Source organism: Paramormyrops kingsleyae, chromosome 18 (genome assembly GCF_048594095.1).
Source record: "Paramormyrops kingsleyae isolate MSU_618 chromosome 18, PKINGS_0.4, whole genome shotgun sequence".
NCBI lineage: Eukaryota > Metazoa > Chordata > Actinopteri > Osteoglossiformes > Mormyridae > Paramormyrops > Paramormyrops kingsleyae.
The window spans coordinates 22,641,967-22,647,427 of record NC_132814.1 but is presented as its reverse complement, the minus strand read 5'-3'; the positions used below and the strand labels follow the sequence as shown (position 1 = coordinate 22,647,427).

The following is a 5,461-nucleotide window of genomic DNA, read 5'->3' as shown; positions in this document are numbered from 1 at the left end:
TCGACCCCAACATCGGAGGCCTGCACGTGTGAGCCTGGGCGCCCAGCTCCGCTTGTAAAGTATGATTTATCGTCGGTGGAAATTATAACCTTAATCAAGCTTCCATTAATTACCCCCAGATCTATTAACATTTTATAAATATTTCACAGGTGAGAGTTAGCTGCCTGTTTATTTCATCTCTATCAAATATTAAGCATTTAATTACCTTTTCAGGATGATTAATAGAGCAGTAATTAGCTCCCAGTAATCATGCAGGGCTATCTGCAGGCTTGCTAATTGAACACAGATGCGTCCCTCTGACTTCTGGGCTGTAAAGGAGAGTGAATGAACTCGCTGGGGCAAGAAGGGGGGTGTATACTGGGCCGTTTGGAGGATCGTAGCCCCTATCAGAGATGACTAGCTTTTTGTTTTTAGCGTGCAGGTGTGGGGGCCTTGGTCTGACATCAGCGTGGCTGTTCCCTTCGACACCGTCCAGCACTGAACGTGTCAGCGGGTAACTTTCTGTCCTAGTGGACCTTAAACTGAGATTCCTATTAACCTGACTGTGAGGCATCACCGCAAGGCATCAACTGATTTTAATGTTTTTCTGGCATGACTGAGTACATTTACATTTATTCATTTAGTAGACTTGTTTTATCCAAAGTGTCATGCAGTTCAGAAAGCAGAGTCAGCCAGTCCCTGGAAAGACTGGGGGCCCTTGCTCAGTTGGGCCCTTGCTCAGGGGCCCTTGCTCAGGGGCCCGACTGTGACATCACTCTGCCAACTTAACTCACTAAGCCAGATACTAATGTAATGTTTTATGCTTTTTATTTGATTTTTACTTTTTTTTTTTTAAGTGACTTTGAGTGGGGGCTCGGGAACCTCAACCCCTCCCCTGGATGATGTAACACGACGCTGCCTCGCATGATGTAACACGACGCTGCCTCGCATGATGTAACACGACGCTGCCTCGCATGATGTAACACGACGCTACCTCGCATGATGTAACACGACGCTGCCTTGCATGATGTAACATGACGCCTTTATAAAATGACATTCTTAATGGACAGAGTTGATTCTTAATTTTGACGTTATGTTAATACTTGAAACACTCATATTGTCATTCATAGGAACTGGATGCATCACCCAAAGGGATTTAAGTAGCTTTAGTGGAGGGTTTCCACATGAAAAATCAGCTTTAGTGTCACTTATTCATTGCACAGTAAGTGAATTTTAATTTAAAGCTTAATTCTCACTTTAATGTAGACATATGATGTCTGCTTCAGGAGTTATGGGGGAATGAAGAGTTTTAATAACTAAATGTATTATAAATTCATAGGTGTTTAAATTTTTACACCTAAGCATTTAAAATGTTTCCAACTCGTTTTTGCTCTTTCTCTTTCTTAATAAAGAGTGATTAACTCATCGCTATGCAGAGGAATGATTGGTCACTGATGTAAGCTGCGGTTTAAAACGATATTATGAATGATACATCAGTCATTTAATGTAAACCTTTCTTCCTGAAATTGCTTTACCATCCTGTCTGATGTCTTCCACACTGAAAGAAACTTAAGGAAATGCCACCCTGGTCCTTGGTGGCCCCTCATCATCCCAGATTGGGCTCATGCCACATTTTGATTTTTCAGATGTCATGGGGTCTGTGAAAAATAACCACGCACAGACCCTATAAAACATTTAACACGACACAAGGAGAACATGTAATCCCCAAACACACAGCAGGGGCCGTGTTCAAACCCCCAGCCCAGGGGATGGGAGACAATAGGCCTGCAATTTTTCAAATTAAAAGTGCTGATTGAATCACCCTAACTTTATTTGTTTCATTTTTGCATGTCAAGTCTATATTATTAGAATATTTCACACCAGATTTAATTAGGTTTAAGCAATATTCCAGTTATCTGTTTGTTCAGCTGATATGAATTATTAAGCAGCATAAACAATGAAGCCGCTCATTTACCCATCAAGTACAAAATGTTTCTTTAAAATTTAGTTTCATTGGCTTGTTTCATGAGTCCACCCACCGTAACATGAACAAAAACAATTCGGAAATATAAAAGCATATTTCCCAAAGTAACCACATAATCAGCAATTCTGTCTTGCCTGATCAGTTATGAGTTCAACTGGAAAAAACACTTCTCCTCCAGTTCTGCAACTGAGGACCATGGATGCTGATGCGGTTTTATGGGAAACAGGACTTTTTTTCATGATTGAAGCACTAAAATTACATATAACGGGAAATTTCAACAAGGGCTCAATCAAAGTTTCTCCTGAGGAATTAACGGCATGATTGTTCCTTTTATTTTTGTTTACGTTTCCAGATAGTGAATGCATTACTTTTTGTGGGGGTTGCTGATGGCATGAGGGCGTGGAAGCAGCAGCTCCCCGATTTTAATTTTCAGTTTTATCCCATTGGCCTGTTTGACCGCCTTCCTGCCAATAATATCACCCCCTGCTGGAGATACAGTGGAAGTACAACACTGCCTCTTTCATCACCCAGAGGTGAACCGATCCTGGCATCCATCATTATTTTTTCAACTTCATCTTCATCCATGTGTTCTTTGCAATGAGCCACAGCTGGGGGTGTGTGTGTGGGGGTGGGGGAGGGGGGCGGTGGGCTGCTGCCCTGACCAGCAGAGCTCCACCCACCTGCACTGGGCATATGGTCCCCTGGCAACCCTGGGGAAAAGGTGCATGCACATAAACAGTGTTGCCATGGAGACCCACACGGATGAAGGAACAGCAGGGTTGCCATAGAGATACAATACGTGCCTATATATTTACAGTATATAAACAGCAGTGGTGTCTGCAGATGCTCCACAGACGTACAGTGCAGTTGTGTCAGGACTATAACAGCGGATCGGAGATTCACACACTGCTGGGTATTTCGCGGGGGTGTTCAAACAGGGCCGGGCCTGTTAAAGCCCACTTGCGCCCCCCCTGGCTGCACCTCGCTCGCTGACACAAGCCAGCCCATACTCTGAGAAGCCCCCCGATAGCATCTACCGCAGCTAATGGATGGCAGGGTGAGGGAGGAGACGCGGGACACAGTCAGGCCTGCTGTTTATAGTGTTTGACATGGCAGGTCCTCTGTAAACCGCAGTATCGAGCGTCCGTGCCCAGCCACACCGTGGGAGACAGACTCCCTAGCCGATATGGCAGCAGAGGAGCGGCGGCGTTTAATAATGCAAGGCCCGGGGCAATCCGGAGGCGCCAAGTGGATGCATCTGACCCACTAGCTTAAGAGTAGCGCCGCTTAGCATAGAACAGCTATCGGTTTGCTTGCTAAATGCAGAGGAGTCCCCAAGACTGCTAGGGGAATGGTGTGTGGTTCATCGGACTAGCACTCTGTGACTGTGAGTGGAAGGTCACGGGTTCAAATCCTAGGCTTGCCAGACTAGTCACATCACACTTTTGCAGAGGCGATATTCCAGGAGGGTTGCGTGATGATTGTCTGAGCCTGTCCTCAGACTCCAAGTGTGTGTTTGTCTCTAAAAGTAGAGTATGATGGGATATGTGAAAAACTAACACATTCTAGTGTACCTGTACTGCAAATAAAGTGTCACCTCATTTTAGGCTACAGCAGAGTCACTTTCAGGTTACTTACAGAGATTAGCTGGAATGGCTTTCAGTCAGACTGAGGGACGTTGCCAGTCTGCTTGGGGCAACCAAGGTTTCTTTTACCTTCCCTTTTAAGTACCAGGCATTTAATTTGAGGGGCATGTAAAACTGACATGTTGTTCAAGGATTGCTAATCAACCTCAGATCTGTCAGGTTTAATGTAAGCAGGGCGGGGGCCTCACTGCCAGCGAGGAGGAGTGAGTCTCCCGGCCATTTCACTGGATGCCAAGGACATCAAAGTCATTCCAGCAGCCTCATAGCTGGCTTCATTTTCCCTTTCCGGATCTATCCGTAGCTTCGGAGTTTGCCGCTAATTGACTGCGCCGTACAGACAGGATCACAGTTATTAGTAAACCTGGGAGAGAACTCACTGGAGACAAGGCCAGGGTTCTTTAAGTTATTAATTAAGGGCATTAAAAATAACAAGACTGCATGTCTTACATTCTTATATGGCACAAAATGTCAGACATACATTTGTTGATTGCATGTTTGCTATTTGCAATAAATAGTAGTGGATTATTTGCTTCAGCTGAGAGCATGGAGTGTGTGTGTGTGTGTGTGTGTGTATGTGTTTGTGTGCGTGTGGATAAAGTTTATATTTCATTGTGGGGACCAAAGCTAAAAATCTAAAAATGCCAGACATCCTGTATTTTGCTTGGTTACGTATGGTTAAGGTTAGGGCTGGGTAGGGGTTAAGGTCTTCATGTTGTGATTAGAAATGAATGGCGAGTCCCCACAAAGAGATAATTGCAAACCTGTGTGTGTATATATGTGTGTGGTGGTGGTGGTGGTGGTGGTGGGGGCGGGGGGTTATGTATATATTACATTGTGGAAACCAAATGTCCCCCTATTTTGACATTGTGGGGACACATAATCTGTGTGTATGTTATAGGTGGCATATTTATGTTTCATATAAAATCTGAAGTCGCTTTGAGAATTCTTTGATGCATCAGATTCCTTTTTTTTTCCACTGACTCCTGTTGCTTTTTTTATTCAGGAATAAATTAATCTTTGGTGTCTTTTTATGGGCTGTGATAAAAGTGAAGAGTAGCCCTACTAAAGCCTTTACTTAATGTCAGAATGTGAAATATATATTATGTTTAACTGTTGTTCTGCTCAGACACACAGTTGTCTGAGGTGTTTTACCCAATGCGGTTGTCATGCAAGCTGCCTGTGTGTGTGTGTGTGTGTGTGTGTGTGTGTGTGTGTGTGTGTGTGGGTGTGTGTTCATTTCCTGTTTACAGCGGAGAACAAGCCGCTGATCCTGAACCTAAGTGGATCTGACAGCTACCGCTCACGTCAGACCTGAGCCATCTCCGATTCTCTCCTAGGCACAGGTGATAATTGGCAGAGGCGCATATAATGCGCCGAATCTTCTATGAGCGCAAAATGCTAAACAGCCCATAGGGCTGAAATCCTGACTTCCTTCTCAAACTCTGGAAAACGAGACACACACCGGTGGCAATTACACAAGTGACCCGGCGTCTCTAGAATGGAGGAAAGCGTTAAATCCTTCCTGCTATTGTCAGGAAACATCACCGTCAGCTGCCCGTGCTGCGTTCCCCGGGTATGACCTACAGGTCGGGGTTGGCATGCCAGCAGCATGTTTCAGAGCACAAATGTGAATGTTTTCTGTGTAGGTGAAAAAAAAAGGGAGATGGAAAAAAGATCAAAAAACACAAAAGGAGGTTAAGGTTACAGGTGACAGTGCAGGAGACTCTGCCTTACATGGCAATGCACTGATTCCATACTAATGACATCAAAGTAAGAGGGATGGATGGATAGATGGATGGATGGATGGATGGATGGAAGATTATGTGTACATCACAGTAAGGAAAACTGTGTA

At 44.5% G+C, this 5,461-nt stretch overlaps 1 long non-coding RNA gene across 1 annotated transcript; it reads left to right on the top strand.

Annotated features, from left to right (window-relative positions):
* Positions 1 to 366: 366 nt before the first annotated feature.
* On the top strand, positions 367 to 1,046 carry LOC111855222 (uncharacterized). Its single transcript, XR_002840829.2, has 2 exons — positions 367 to 493; positions 837 to 1,046. It is a non-coding gene; the product is annotated as an uncharacterized lncRNA (long non-coding RNA).
* The last annotated feature ends 4,415 nt before the right edge of the window (positions 1,047 to 5,461 follow it).